Raw genomic sequence first — 16,264 nt, 5'->3', positions numbered from 1 at the left:
CCCCTGCATCGGCAGGCGGACTCTCAACCACTGTGCCACCAGGGAAGCCTGGAGGCCATCTTTTAAATTTGGTCAAAACCAGTAAATACCATGCAATTTTACATATATACACATACATAAATATATATTTACACTCTTCATAATAATATAAATATGCAACATATATACTTACACATACAGACTATAACCGCATTTTTTATGGTGATACAATGTAAGAAAGCAGTTGGATTTTTTTCTAGATGCACCAGCATTTATTGCTTTGACTTTTCAGTTTGATAAATTTACAATAGGAAGAGGTGATAAAATTATGGTACTTAGAAAATATTATATGAAAAAGTATATATAGTAAAGTATTAAAGTACAAGAATAAATCATCAACCGCTTTATATGTTGCCATTTTCTATAGACTAGAAATTTCCTTGCACCAGTTAATGCTCGCCTTTTATAAAGATTTGTATAATACAAACCACGGTTTATGTTAGTTGGCTTGTCCTAGATTAGGAGGGCCTGAAATATTTTGCTTATGGACTCTGCCAACTCATTTGTATCTGTTTCTCAGAAGCACAGTTCCAGGACACAGGCTGATTATCTCTGAGCCTGCCTGATAAAGTGAAATATCTAAAAGCAAGCAATGTTTATAGTTGCTCTGATTCAGCACAATTTAGATTCTCTTTTGGCAAAGAACACTAAATAATGCTCTGCTGCTTCTCAGCCACGGTCAGTAGAGAGGTTTGAGCTCCTTGTGCAAATGACCATCCTTGCAAAGGCAGCAGCCTCTGGAGACGGTGGTTACCCTGTCTTTAGGTCAGCTGCACACAGCACGTTCATTTGCTAAATCAGGACTGATTTGTACTGCTGTAGTTTTAATTTGAAACAAAATGGAGAAATAACAATTCAGATGGAGACTTAAAAGAAAGGAAATTCTGCCAGTCACAAAAAGACAAATGCTGTATGATTCACTTGCATGAGGTCCCTAGAGCAGTCAAATCCATAGAGACAGAAAGGAGGATGGGGGTGTGTGTGTGTCACGGGCTGGGGGAGGGGGAGGGGGGAGTTAGTGTTCAGTGGGGACAGAGCGTCAGTTTGGGAAAATGAGAAAGTTGTGGAGCTGGATGGTGGCGATGGATGCACAACAGCGTGAGTGTACTTAATGCCACTGAACTGTACACTTAAAAATGGTTGAGAAGGTAAATTGTATGTTAAGTATATTTCACCACAGTAAAAAAATTCAGGAGAGTCTACCGCCAATCCGCGTGGCTTGGTACCTTTAGGCCATGGTTTGTTAAACAGAAATCTGCTTAGTTTTCCTTTACTGAACACTGAGCCTTTTATTTTCAATTGTATAAATCAGTTTAAAACATAGAGAGGTGGAGATTTGGACTTTTTTTTTTTAGATGATTAATCCTTCCAGATTAAAGTTATAGTCAGACTCAGCTCAGATGCTGCAGGTTCAGTGATGTTAGTACTCAGGGCCATGACTCTGCCCTGTAACCCGGGGTGGCCACGTGATGGTGCCAGCCTACTCCCAGACCATGTGGGATTAAAATAGGGATGAGTAACAAAGAGAGATCTGGAAAGCCCGCCCCCCCCCAGATACTTGGAGATTAAACAACACACTTCTAAATAACATGTGGGTTAAAGAAGAAATCTCAAAGAAACTTTTAAATATTGTGAATATACAAAGAACGCTTAAAACTCAACGATAAGAAAAGGAACAACTCAATTTAAAAATGAGGGCTTCCCTGGTGGTGCAGTGGTTGAGACTCCACCTGCCGTTGCAGGGGACACGGGTTTGTGCCCCGGTCCGGGAAGATCCCACATGCCGCGGAGCGGCTGAGCCCATGAGCCATGGCCGCTGAGCCTGCGCGTCCGGAGCCTGTGATCCGCAACGGGAGAGGCCACAACAGTGAGAGGCCTGTGTACCGAAAAAAGAAAAAAAAAAAGAGCAAAACAGCTGAACAAGCACCTCAGCAAAGAAGATGTAGAGATGGCAAGTATACATGTGAAGAGATGCTTACCGTCATACGTCATCAGGGAACTGCAGATTAAAAACAGTGATGAGATATCACTACACACCTGTCAGAGGGCCAAAAACCAAAGACTGACAACACTGGCGAGGACCTGGAGCATGAATTCTCACTCATTGCTGGTAGGAAGGCAAAATGGTACAGTCACTTTGTAAGACAGTTTGGCAGACTCGTACAAAACTAAACATACTCTTACTGTATGATCCAGCAATCATACTCCTTGGTATTTACCCAAAGGAGGTGAAAATTTATGTCAACAGAAAAACCTGCACATAGGCATTTATAGCAGATTTATTTATAATTGCCAAAACTTGGAAGCAACCAAGACATCCTTCAGTAAATGAATGGATACATAAACTGTGGTACATTCAGACAATGGAATATTATTTGGCAGGAAAAAGGAAGGAGCTATCAAACCATGAAAATCTGTGGAGAAAACGGAAATGCATATGACTAAGTGAAAGAAGCCCACCTGAAAAGGCTACAAAACTGTATGATTCCAACTCTCGGACATTGGAAAAGGCAGAACTAGGGAGATAGTGAGATGAGTGGTGGCTGCCAGTATTTCTGGAGCAGGGATGTGGGAGCTCTGTACTCTCCGCTCAATTTTGCTCTGAACCTAAAGCTGCCCTAAAAAAAAATGTCTGGAATTAGGTAATGGTTGCATGGCTTTGTGAAAGTACTGAAACCCAGTGAACTGTATACTATAAAAGGGTGACTTTTTAAAAAAATTTATTTTATTTATTTATATTTGGCTGCATTGGCTCTTCGTTGCTGTGCACAGGCTTTCACTAGTTGTGGCGAGCGGGGGCTACTCTTCATTGAGGTGCACGGGCTTCTCACTGCGGTGGGGCTTCTCTTGTTGCGGAGCATGGGCTATAGGCGTGCGGACTCAGTAGTTGTGGTGCACGGGCTTGGTTGCTCTGTGGCGTGTGGGATCTTCCCGGGCCAGGGATTGAACCTGTGTCCCCTGCATTGGCAGGCAGATTCTTAACCACTGCACCACCAGGGAAGACCTAAAAGGGTGACTTTTATAGCATATCTGGATATTAAAAATAGCTCTATTCTTCCCACTTATTCTCATAGAAGTCTTGGATTGGATGGTAAGAGTGAACGAGATGGCAAGTCTTGAGGTATTTTTGCCAAAATGATTAATTGACCACAAATGTTGGAGAATCGGTGCTTTGTTATAGAGAGTAAAAATGACCTGGAATAATGACTCTTTGTAAGGTCCTGTGGGTTGTTTTCTGATATTCCAGTAATAACTAATAAATGGATAGCACTTTACAGTGTAAAAAGCGCTTCTGACATACATTATTCTAAACTCACAACCCTCTCTGGTGAGGTAAGTGTCAGCCTTCCCTTTGTGTGGTGGTTCCATTTAAAAACTATTTGTATTAATATCAATTCTGGAGATTCCACATTGTCTGCTGTATCATCGCAAAGGCAGCATAAAATCCATGCCAGTGACGTTGTCACCGGAATGGTGTTGGGAGGTACTTAGGAAACAGGAAAAGCCTGTGGAAGATGCCTTGTCTTAGCAACTTTCTAGTGAGATCTGAGAAATGCTGGCTCTGAGGATCACGGGCAGTTTGGGCAGTCTCAGGAGTGGTGTGGACGAGGACAGTCCTCGTGCACTCCGTAACGATCCCCTGTAGGCCTCTGCTAGGAGCTGCTACTGTAAACCTTAGTCACGTCTTGCCTCCCCTTGACCTTGGAGGGTCTACAGTTTAGAATCATGTAATGAAACTAAGCCGTGTGTTTTCCGAAACTTCCTATGATTTGACTTTTCGGAATTCTCTTCTTTTCCCTATTGCAGATCTTAAACTACAGTTTTATTGTTTATGTCCCTATATAATAACCCAAAGTTCTGTCCTTTATGGAAGAATGTATAAAGGTCTTAAAAGATGGTAGGAGAAGAAAGTAGGTAAGGGTCTGTGGTTATGATGTGAACAGCCTTGAGGAGACTGTATTTGCTAGCCTCTCTGTGAAATCTACCACAAAGACTTTAATGGGGTCTCCAAGAAGGACCCATGGATGAAACCCTGGAAAAGCTAAGACTGTTGGCTAATGTCCCCTAACCTCTCCCGGGAAAGTGATTTATTGGCTCTATTCAGCTGGGGCCACTACCTAAGAGTACTGGAAAGATAATAGTAAGGAAGGGGAAAGGGAGTGATAAGGAAATAAAAACCAGAAATCAAAGACAACTTTCACCTCCAGTGGGGTCTTAGATCCCCCTGAGGCCCAGTCAACACGCTTGGGGTTGTTTATCTTGAGAGGGGGTTTTACCGTCTGTGTTTTTCTTCCAATCTTCCAATCATTAAGGGCGTGTAAGGTGCTGCATGCAGGAGTGTGTGTGTGAGCACACACACAGACACACACAGAGTGAGTCTGTTGCTCTGCACTTGAGATGGCGCCTATGGCTAAAAAGACCTTCCACCTACCACCTACACTGGATTTTTAGACATACACGACATGCAGGGGCTGGACCTCTCCAAAGTCCCTTCTGCTAACACTTCACCCCCTCCCCACCCCCACCCAACAGCCCTGCAGACAGCTGCCCCTAAGAGCAAGGCAGCAGGAAAAGCTGGTGGACCTGCACGTCTGCAGACATTCGAGTGCCCCAGCGCCAGCCCTGCTCCAGCTTCTTCTGTCTGAAGACTCTGCACACAGAAGACGGAAGCAGCAGGAACTTGGTTCTGTCCTCTTATTTTCCCCTCAATCTAAAACATTGTCAGTCCTCCAGGATAGCTGACCATTGTGTTGATTCTTCAACAGCTTTCTTGCCATATTCAAGAAAATCTTGGGTTTTACGTTTATTGGCAGTAGTGTATTTCTTGAGGCTCTTTTCTTCCACCTTGATTATCACACAGATTATTCTGACAGCGGACCCTGAAGGCCCGTCAGAGCCCAAAAGCAGACCCCAGGCCAGGCGACAGGCTCTGAAGATGCTGCCCTGGGTACTTTCCTCTCCTCCTCCGCCGATAGACGGGTCCTTTGGATTTCACTAGGTTTCCACACTGGCTCCACTGGCACAGCCGTGACTCCCTTTTGTCACATCCACCTATCCTTTTGACTCTTCACATTTGTGTACTTCCTCTGCTCTTATTTACTTCATGTTTATTTTTAGATTAACTCACATTTTTTTCTTATTTTAAGTGGAAACTTTTGGAAGCCGCCTAAGTGTCTTTTGACAGATGAATGGATACAGAAATTTTGGTACATGTAAACCACTGAATGTTATTCAGCCGTAAAAAAGGAGGAAATCTTGCCATTTGCAACAACATGGATGGACCTCGAGGGCATTATGCTAAGTGAAATAAGCCAGAGAAAGACTAATACCATATGATCTCACTTATATGTGGAAATAAAAAAAAATCAAGCTCATAGAAACAGAGGACAGATTGGTGGTTGCTGGGTTGTGAGGGGTTGGGTAGGTGAAAATCAGTGAAGGGGGTCAAAAGGTACAAACTTCCAGTTATAAAATAAATAAGTCCTGGGAATAGAATGTACAGCATGAGGAATATAGTTAATGATACTGTATTGCGTATTTGAAAGTTGTTGAGAGAACAGGTCTTTTTTTTTGGTATGAAGTGTTTTTTGTTTTTTATTGAAGTAAAATTGATTTACAGTGTTGTGTTAGTTTCAGGTATACAGCAAAGTGATTCAGTCATACGTACATATAGATCTATTTTTTCAGATTCCTTTCCATTATAGGTTATTACAAAATATTGAGTAGAGTTCCCTGTGCTATACTGTAGGTCCTTGTTGGTTATCTGATGTATATATAGTAGTGTGTATGTGTTAATCCCAAACTCCTAATTTACCCCTCCGAGAGAATAGGTCTTAAAAGTTCTCATCACAAGGAAAAAATGAGTAACTGTGGTGAAGGATGCTAACTAGACTTTTGTGGTGATCATTTTGCAATATATACAAATATGGAATCACTGTGGTGTATACCTGAAACTAATATAACGTTATATGTCAATTATAATCTCTATAAAAACAATGTACAAGATCTGCGACTTTCTCTCAGATGGTTCAGCCATAAAATAAAACATCGATGTGTGTATGTCCAAAAAAAAAAAGAGGAGACCCTACTGTACAAGTGAGAAAAGAGCATAACTTGTATATTGTGTTATCACAATAAAATGATAACATCCAAGATGGCTACTCAACACAGGGTAGGTGAAGTGTCACAGAGGAGTTAAAGGCTGGTAAGCACCAAACTGAGGCTTCCTCCTTGAGATGACACTTTATTACCATACAGCGCAATTTTAGTTGATGCCCTGTCATATACCACCTAAAGCATCCAGGCATCTCTCGCTGTGAAAAACATTAGGGTGCTAATGCCTCCTACTTAAATATCTAGATCCCACCTAGAGAGGTCGTGCTTGAACCTATGAGATTTCTAAACCTCATAGGTTCAGGACTACCCTGGTGGCGCAGTGATTAAGAACCCACCTGCCAATGTAGGCGACATGGATTCGATCCCTGGTCCGGAAAGATCCCACATGCTGCGGAGCAGCTAAGCCCGTGCGCCGCAACTACTGAGCCTGCTCTCTGGAGCCCGCCAGCCATGACTGCTGAGCCTGCACGCCACAACTACTGAAGCCCACGTGCCTAGAGCCCATGCTCCGCAACAAGAGAAGCCACCACAATGAGAAGTCCGCTCACTGCAACAAAGAGTATCCCCTGCTCACCCAACTAGAGAAAGCCCCCGTGCATCAACGAAGACCCAATGCAGCCAATAAATAAATAAATTTATTTTTTAAAAAAACTTCATAGGTTCAGATAATAAGATTACAAATGACTAAATAATGTAACAAAGGTGGAACTGCCCAGCAGAGTGTGGCACGTAATAATCTCACAATAAATTCTGACTGAATTTTTATGTGCAAACTATGAAATGCTATGTAAATGAGGTGATTATTATCGTAGCATGCGTGGGTTGATAAAATGACAGTCCCTGATGGAATGGGGCTGGTCAACCTGGAAGAGAGAAGAAAGTGGCCGTGGTCAACTCAGGAAATCCCTAGGAAACTAGATGTGGATTTGAAGTGTCCAAAAGGAAGAAAGGAGGAAGCACAGAAAAGATCGAATTCACCACTCACTTCAGTTTGGTCCAGAGCTGTCTTTGAATTCTGTGCCACTCAAAGTAGACTTCATTTTGGATAAATCTTCAGCACCAGTAACTTTTAGAGTCAGTTGTAGTCCCCAGAGAACTTTTATTGCATTAAATGAGGAAACCAACCCCTAAATAAAGGGAAAAATTACTTCCAATCATTCTTCAAATGCAAGAGAAATACTATGATTGCTTATTCATGTGTCCAGAATATTTTCTTTACTTGTAATAAATCAGTGTAGAAAAAAAATTTCTTTTTTTAATTAATTAACTTATTTATTTTTGTCTTTGTTGGGTCTTCATTGCTGTGTGCAGGCTTTCTCTAGTTGCGGCGAGCAGGGGCTACTCTTCGTTGCGGTGCACAGGCTTCTCATTGTTGTGGCTTCTCTTGTTGCGGAGCACGGACTCCAGGTGTGCAGGCTTCAGTAGTTGCAGCACGTGGGCTCAGTAGTTGTGGCTCACGTGCTCTAGAGTTCAGGCTCAGTAGTTGTGGCGAGCGGGCTTAGTTGCTCCGTGGCATGTGGGATCTTCTGGGACCAGGGCTCGAACCCGTGTCCCCTGCATTGGCAGGCAGATTCTTAACCACTGCGTCACCGGGGAAGCCCTAGAAAAAGAATTTCATGACATGTGTCAGGCTAACAGAAATTGATCTTAATCACAGTTTACCTTGGTAAAACAGTGTGGAATTTGCAAAGCATTTTCATATATTATAACTATTTGGCCTTCACCACAGACCTTTGAATATCCAAAGCTTCTTTTCTTTAATATCTATTTGGTATAACACTTTATAGGTATAGAGTTCATGCTCCTCGAAATCCTATTACCTGCCTTTATGTTTTTGCTATGGGTTGAGGGGAAATTGTAAGAAACTTTGTGTATCAGTTTCTCCATTGGCAATTTGGGGAACCGCAATGTGCATAAAAGATAATCAAGATAATTTTGGTGAGTGAATGTTTTATAAGGTAATCTATCGAAATGCAAACTGAATTTGGAATTGTAACTCAGTTCTACAGACCATTGCACTGTGGGTGCTGCACCCCCAGCCGGGACTTCGGTGCTGATGGGAAAGACAACTCTCTGAGCTCGGACAGTGCAGGCTCTGCCAGCTCGTACAGTCTGCAGCTTTCTGGCCAGGATTGCAGGAGCGTGGCTTCTGCATCTGCCAAGGCAGAAAGAACAAGAGGCTGAGCAGATGAGAGTCAGGAAAGAAGAGGCCTCCCTGTTACCTGAGGTTGCACTGGCTTGGGCTTGTCCAGGAGCTATTTCCCCTGTCAAAGTCACTTTGAGAGCACTGACCATACCAGAATAATCAGCATTCTCGGTGGCTGGCTGGAGGGTGAGTCAGGATTGTAAATTCCGGCTGCAGCGCTGGAGAAAATGGCAGCATCGTGAAGAAAGTACATCATGAAGTCAGCAGCTTCCGAGGGTCGAAATGCTGAGAAGCATGGGTTTGTGATGCAATAACGCGTCTGAATGCGTTTGTTAAAAGCAAACGTAAGGATGCCTGGTGTTTGCCCTGCAGCAGGCAGAGGCTTTGATGCTGTCTGGCTGGCATCCTGCATGCCACCATTAAAACATATAGTTGGCATATAACAGAGGCAAAGGTGGTGCTACAGAGCGTTGGGGAGAGGGCAGCCGTCTCCGCAAACGCAGTGTGGGCAGCCTGAATGAAACCCCTCTGTCCCTTCATCCAAATGCAAGTTTCAGAAATTCTTTTATCAATTCCGACTCTTTACATCACTTTGAGAAACAGTTATCACTAAACCATCAGTAAGCACAACATCGTATAACTGACAAAGGATTGGTGTCCAGAACATATAAAGAACTCTTTCAAGTCAGTAGGAAAATGGTAAACAACAAAATAGAAAAAATGAGCAACTCAGCCTTTCTCACAAGAGGAAACTTGAATGGCCTACAAATGTATGGAGTATGTTCAGCCTCACTGTGATGTGGGAAAAAGACAAGATACCGGGTGGAAACATGTGCACACAAAAACCTTTACACAAATGTTCACAGCAGCTTTAATTGTAATGCTTGAAGATTGTGTAACCAGGTAGGGCAGGTGGTCTCTGGAGAAACAGAACCAGGCATGGCTTTCTTGACATAAGAGAAGCCAGTTTGGGTCTAAGCCATGTTGGTATCGAAGCCTGGCCACAGTGCTTGCCCTTGAACAGGTCTCAGTAATTAAGGATCTTAAGGGAAGCGAGGGAATGCAAGAATAAAGGAAAAGCAGTCAAGAAACAGTAGTTCAGCAATAAAATAGAGTCCTAGTTCCTCCGCAAGAGATATACATAACATACATGTCTTTGAGTTCTGCAGGAACTCAACGTTGCAGCCGTTCAGTCTCTTGAGCTCAGAGATGGATGCACCGACCTGTGCATGAGACATACTTGTATAGAACTAAACAACACACACACACAGTACTAGTAAAATTGAGGACAGCTGAACAGAATCAGGGGGCGGTATCGACTTCAATATCCTGATTGTGACATTGTATTATGCAAGATGTTACTATTGGGGGAAGTCGGGTAAAGAGTACATCTGATCTCTCTGTATCATTTCTTTCAACTACACGTGAATCTACAGTTATGTCAATAGAAGCAAACAAACAAGAGAGACCCCATGTTTCACCCATCAGATAGGCAAAAATTAAATCATCTCACAGTATAAAATGTTGGCAAAGATTTGAGAAACATGGCACCCTTAGCCACTGCAGCTGGGAGTATACTTTGGTATGGCCACTTTGAGAGTCACATGGCAGGCAACCAGTGAAACGTAAAATACAGCCTGTTCACTGCCAGCACCTCTCCTCTGGGTTTGTATATCGTAGAGAAACACTCCCACATGTGCCTGAGGAGACCTGTACACAGGGGTGCTTATTACAACATTGTATAATAGCAAAAGAGTGGAAATAACATAAATACCCTCCATTAGGGAAATGGATAAATAAAATATAGTATATCTATAATACACAGCAGTAAAAAATAATGAACTAGAAAAGAATACAGATATATGTGTGTATATACATTTATATGGATAGACAGATCTCAGAAACATAATACCAAATTAAAAAAGCAAGATAAAGATTGATATTTATCCATTCAGCAACTATTTGAGTGCCTTTCATGTATAGGGAGCCATTCTAGGAGCTGGAAGTATAGCAGAAAACAGACAAAGCAAGACAAAGTCCCTGCCTTGCAGCTCTTAGGTTCTTGGAAGGGAACACAAACAAGTAAGCAGATAGATATGATACTATGTAGGTATTGTTTGATATATATAAACCATATATAAAAATTATATAAACCTATATTTATATAATTAAATTCTTCATATTATAGATTATATATAAATTTTATATAATTTATACATATGGTAATATATGTTACAGAATATATAATACAATATATTATAAATTTTACATATTTATAAAAATTTTATATTTAAATAGTCTGCCCAAGTTTATACATTTAATGTATACATACATTTATTTATGTAATATAAAAAATGGACCAGAAGGATATATACCATTTGCATGATATTGGGAGGAAGAGAAAGAAGTGGGACTTGGGGTGGGGATGGTTAAAGGGAACATTAGCTGTAACTGTAATATTTAATTACCTAAAAGCCATTCTTCAGCCAGGTATAAACTCAGACATTCTCTTTTGTAGTTATAATACATAATTGGAGGACATTTTCATAGTCCTTATGAAAATGTAGAGTCTAAAGTTTATGTTTCTTAAATTGAAGTCTGAGTATATTTCTCAAGACTGAGAAATTGATTATTGATTCATCCTTGCCAAACTCATAAGTTACTAATTTATAAACTAGAATGGCCATTTGTGTAAATTTCCACAGAGAAGGGCTGGAGACACAATGAAGAAATGTATAGTATTAGATTTGGGCCCTCCTTTTCTTACCTCCACTGCACTTAACTGGACTAATCAGGGCACAAGCACAGCTGACAGCCCTTATGACATGTGGGTGGCACCTGTTTTCATATTAAAAACATCAGGTTTTCTTTCACATTAAAAAAATGTATTTTATTGAAGTATAGTTGATTTATAATGTGTTACTTTCTACTGTACAGAAAAGTGTTTCTGTTGTGTATATGTGTGTGCGTTTGTGTGTGTGTGTATATATATATATATGTATATATATATACACACACACATTCTTTTCCATTATAGTTTATCACAGGATATTGAATATAGTTTCCTGTGCTGTATAGGAGGACCTTGTTCTTTATCCATTCTATCTATACCAGTTTGCTGCTAATCCCAAACTCCCAATGCATCCCTCCCCCTTGGCAACCACAAGTCTATTCTCTATGTGAGTCTATTTCTGTTTCGTACATAAGTTCATTTGTGTCATATTTTAGATTCCACATATAAATGATATCATATGGTATTTTTCTCTTTCTGACTTACTTCACGTATATGATAATCTCTAGGTCCAGTCATGTTGCTGCAAATGGCATTATTTCTTTCTTTTTTATGGCTGAAGAAACATCAGTTCTTTTTAGCACTTGTAGGAACTCTGTGCAACTCTATAGGTCTTCTTTAAATTTAAATTTAAAATGAGACTAAATACTATGAGATTAGACTAAATGTCCTTCTAGGTTTTAGATCCTAATTCACCCAATTATATAATAGTTATTTTTAAATTTAATCTTTAAAAATCAATTACATTATGTTTATAGATTATGAGAGCTACATGATCCAATTTTACACTGTATAATGCTCTCTCAAAACACAACGTAAGACATCTTGTAAAATACTCTTTGGGAACAATTTAAACACACCATTATCTTGCTATTCACTACGTATTTCAAGGTTTAAATAACGTAGATGCTTGACATGAAATTACTTCAAAAAATATATTTATTTATTTGGCTGCACTGGGTCTTAGTTGCAACATGAGGGATCTTCATTGCGGCATGCGGGCTGTTAGTTGTGGCATGCGGGATCTTTTAGTTGCGGCATGTAGGATCTAATTCCCTGACCAGGGATTGAACCCGGGCCCTCTGCATTAGTAGCACGGAGTCTTAACCACTGGACCACCGGGGAAGTCCCGAAAGTACTTTTTTAAAATGAATGCATCTACTTTTCTATTAATAAAAAAAAGATGGGTGGTTTTATTTTGAAACTTTTAAACTATTTGCAGATAAAGTTTTTCTTTTACCAGTTAGTTTGCAGAAGTAGAGATAGTTTCAACATAAGGTCACAGAGGAGGAAGCCAACCAATGGAAAGCTCACTAAATGATTAGTCAGTGTTTCATACTTTCCCTGCCATCAGCTATCCTTCCCCACTCTGTCACTTTAAGGAGTCAATGGGAAATTGCAGGATTCAGTCTCAATAACTACTGGGAGGCTGGAAGCTTTGTGTGAAGCACTTCAGCCGCCCTTGTTTGAAGCCTGCGCAGTCATTTATTTACTCTCTGACCTTGGACAGGTTACTTAAATTCTCTGGACCTATTTCCCCATAGGGATAATTAAAGTACTTATCTCACAGGGGTTTTGTGAAAACTTACAAAGAGGTTATAAACAATGCCTGGTGTATAGTAAGCACTCAGTAGATAATGCTAATAACAATAATGATGGATAATACTTTATAGTAATTACTTTATGCCAGGCACTGTAACAAGAACTCTCTCTATATTACCTATTAGCTATTTTTTTTAAGGGAATTCCTTTATTTTTATTATTTATTTATTTAGTTTTGGCTGTGTTGGGTCTTCGTTTCTGTGCAAGGGCTTTCTCTAGTCGCGGCAAGCAGGGCCCACTCTTCATCACAGTGCACAGGCCTCTCACTACCGCACCGCTCTTATTGCGGAGCACAGGCTCCAGACGCGCAGGCTCAGTAGTTGCGGCTCACGGGCCTAGTTGCTCCGCGGCATGTGGGATCCTCCCAGACCAGGGCTCGAACCTGTGTCCCCTGCATTGGCAGGCAGATTCTCAACCACTGCGCCACCAGGGAAGCCCACCTATTAGCTATTATTAGTACTGTATAACTGCTTCCTATTTCAGGATTTAGCTTAGTAAGCTATGTTTCTGCTTTAGAAGCCGACATGAGAGGTGGAAACAATTTATCCTCCTTAACCTTAGTTGCATACTTTCCAAGCAAAGTCAGAGACTATTTCCCTGTTGGCATGGAAGGGTTTAGAAGGATATACACAGTATCATCTCCATTTAACAGCAGGATCTAAGGCCTGTGCTGGACAGTCAGGCCTTTTAGGCAGAAATTAGGAGTCGGCAGATATTGCTGCTCAACTGGCACTCATTTGAAAGAATCCTGAATCATGCTGAATCACAGCATTTTAGCTGGTCCTTTGAGGACACTGAATACTTCTTTTGGCCCGTGTCATCCTGCAAGATCTTCAAGGGCATGGTCTGTGTCTTAACTCACCTTTGTAACCCCTGCAATGCTGCGCACAATACCCTGGGTTAGACTGAACATTGGAGGGCAGGAGGGGATAAAATACATCTCCAGGGGAGGGAAACGTAATAGGAGCCTCTTCCTTCAAATACACTTGGCAGCTTATCTTTTGAGTGGGGTGGCCTTTTCCCTTGATTTTCAAACATCGCTAGTGAAACAGGTGTACCGAGGCACATACCCACGCAACACGAGTCATTGTAGTTCAGCTCCATCCCAGACCTTCTCTGGGTCAGTCAGAATGCCTCATGACCAGACTGGCTCTATTAATAATAGTCATTACAGAAAGCTGGACGCCAGGTAGAGAGTAGTCGTTGCGGAAAGCTGGACGCCAGGTAGAGAAGAGCCATTAGCTGTTCCTCCCAGAGCCAAACAGCAAAGACCACATTACGTTTCCATTCCTCTACTTAAGTCTTTTAAACCTACAGAAGAACATTATGTCTAATATCTTTATTTCACACCCACCTTATTTTATTTCATTTTTATTTTTTTGCGATATGCGGGCCTCTCACTGTTGTGGCTTCTCCCGTTGCGTAGCACAGGCTCCGGACGCGCAGGCTCGGCGGCCATGGCTCACGGGCCTAGCCGCTCCGCGGCATGTGGGATCTTCCCGGACCGGGGCACGAACCCGTGTCCCCTGCATCGGCAGGCGGACTCTCAACCACTGCGCCACCAGGGAAGCCCCACCCACCTTTTTTTTTTTAAGTGTATTTTTTAATATTAGGAACATTCAGTCCCTGCGTCTATAATGAATAGCAGATATTTTACGTAGCACTGTGGTTGGAATGGTAAACAAAAATCACGTCAGAAAATGTTAATTTATGGTTCCTACGACAATTTTAATTCATTCTCCTGGTGTGGCGTGGAGGCACCCAGGCTGGACTTCCTACATAGGCTCTTGTGTTGCACTGACTCACTGTTAGGGCTTAGGAAATCACTACTTGTGTCTGCAATTACCACACTACGCCTTACCTCAAGATATTATAAAGATTCAGCAGTTAGGGAGGGGAAGTCCATGAAGCTGTATAAGCTTCTAGGTAATAAAACGATGTAAGCACAAAATACCATTTTATTATTGGTCACTCTGGCGTTGTAACTTAATGCGTAAAGTGCCAGGCAACTCAGTCTTATTGGAAATGGGGACTTTTCATACTTAATTTTAAAATATTTTTACTTTAAATTGCCTTGATTAACAACAGTTAAAAAAAAACTCATTGGCCCTTAAAATAGTCCATCCATTCTGATAATTGCTACCCTCTCTTGAGCACTACGTTGAACACAACCTGCTAAATGCTTTACAATAATTGATTTGAATCAGGTTTAACCCTGACTCTCAGCATCTGAGCTCTTAACCACTCTGCTATACTACCTCCTCACAACATGATTTAAGAAGCCATACAGCCTTGCGACTAGGATTCAAATGAGGTGAAACCGGGGGCAAATGAATAGCTCAAGTCTACACAGCCACCTGCGGAACTAACGCTACAAACAAGGTCTTATCATCCCAGTTTTAACATCTTAATAACAAATGATAGGAGCGCTTACTTTCCAAGTGTAAGTCATTAAAAGAATGAAAAATACACTCCTGCCATGCATGCATCAGGCAACATGGGCCGCAGACTAACCTCAAGATCACGCCAAGTTTAGTATGAGACTGAAGTGATTTTAGGGCCTTTGAGGGCTCAAGAGACTGGGGACTCTTACTTTTTAAAAAATCTTATGTTTTTAATAAAGGCCATTCCCAAATGGGACACAAAATTCTGTAACTTCTGAGTTTACCACTGAACAGTTTGACTTTATTCCTCCATGACAGGATATCTATGCTATATATACAATGTCTTTTGGAGAAAATCTAAAGGCGTTTCGGGACCGTGACAGCCCAGGCCGGGTGGCCCTCCTGTCGCAGGGAACGTCACTCATGACATGCTCCTCCGGTGACAAGGGTGTTGGGACCGAGGTCGCGGGCCGTCCTTCCACCCCCGACCGCTCCCCAGTGAGGGACTTTTATTTGAAAGGGGGTGTTGTCAGTCCTGCAAGTGGGAGCTGCGAGGCCTCCGGGGCTCTGCCTGGGCCGCAGAAAAACCCAAACGAATCTCAGGCCCACGCAGCCACGGCCACCTGCGTGACTGGGCAGTCCGATTTCCCCAAACCCAGAGGCCCCGGAAGTGGGGCCGGGCTCCGGCCGCGCCAGCTCAGGGTCCGCGGGCACACGCTTTCCGGAGCCCTCCACCGGGAGGAGGCCTCCCGGCCCCACGCGCACCACAGCCGCCTCCCTGAGACCCCCATCTCGGCGCCCCTCGGCGCTGCTGCCAGAACGGTCGCCGAGCCAGGACGCCGACATCCCCGATCCAGAGAGGCTGGGTCTCGGGGCGGGAAGGCCTCACGCGGGGCACGGCGGGAAGGGCCGCGCGATTAGGGGAAGAGCCCCGCCCGACGCGCCGCGTCGGGCGGGGCGGCCCTCCCCACAGGCGGCCCTAATTGGACGGCCGAGCCCCGCGCGCTGATTGGCCGCGTGGGCGAGGCGGAGGAGAGCCGTGCGCAGCGGCGTGTGTGGGGCCGTGTGCAGACCCGCGTGTGGCGCAGGCGAGGACCCTGAAAATAAACAGCCGCTGCCTCGCGAGCCGCCTTCTCGGCCTGCGTCCGAGTCTCCGCCGCTGCGGGCCCCTCCGACGCCGAAGGT

At 42.9% G+C, this 16,264-nt stretch overlaps 1 protein-coding gene across 5 annotated transcripts in view; it reads left to right on the top strand.

Moving 5' to 3' along the window:
* Positions 1-16,264, top strand: part of CNBP (CCHC-type zinc finger nucleic acid binding protein) — a 50,395-nt gene that overhangs the window by 24,062 nt on the left and 10,069 nt on the right. For 4 of the 5 annotated variants that reach the window (XM_024763339.1, XM_024763338.1, XM_024763336.1 and 1 more), the window contains exon 1: positions 16,106-16,262. The exons of the other annotated variant lie outside the window; for it this stretch is intronic. The gene's annotated coding sequence lies outside the window, so the exon portion shown is untranslated. Of the gene's footprint in view, positions 1-16,105; positions 16,263-16,264 lie in introns of those variants that run through there. 5 annotated transcript variants of the gene reach the window in all.

Source organism: Neophocaena asiaeorientalis, unplaced genomic scaffold (assembly GCF_003031525.2).
Source record: "Neophocaena asiaeorientalis asiaeorientalis breed wild unplaced genomic scaffold, Neophocaena_asiaeorientalis_V1.1 scaffold433, whole genome shotgun sequence".
NCBI classification, from domain to species: Eukaryota; Metazoa; Chordata; class Mammalia; order Artiodactyla; family Phocoenidae; genus Neophocaena; species Neophocaena asiaeorientalis.
The sequence above is the reverse complement of the archived record's forward strand: the minus strand, read 5'-3'. Positions and strand labels throughout refer to the sequence as shown.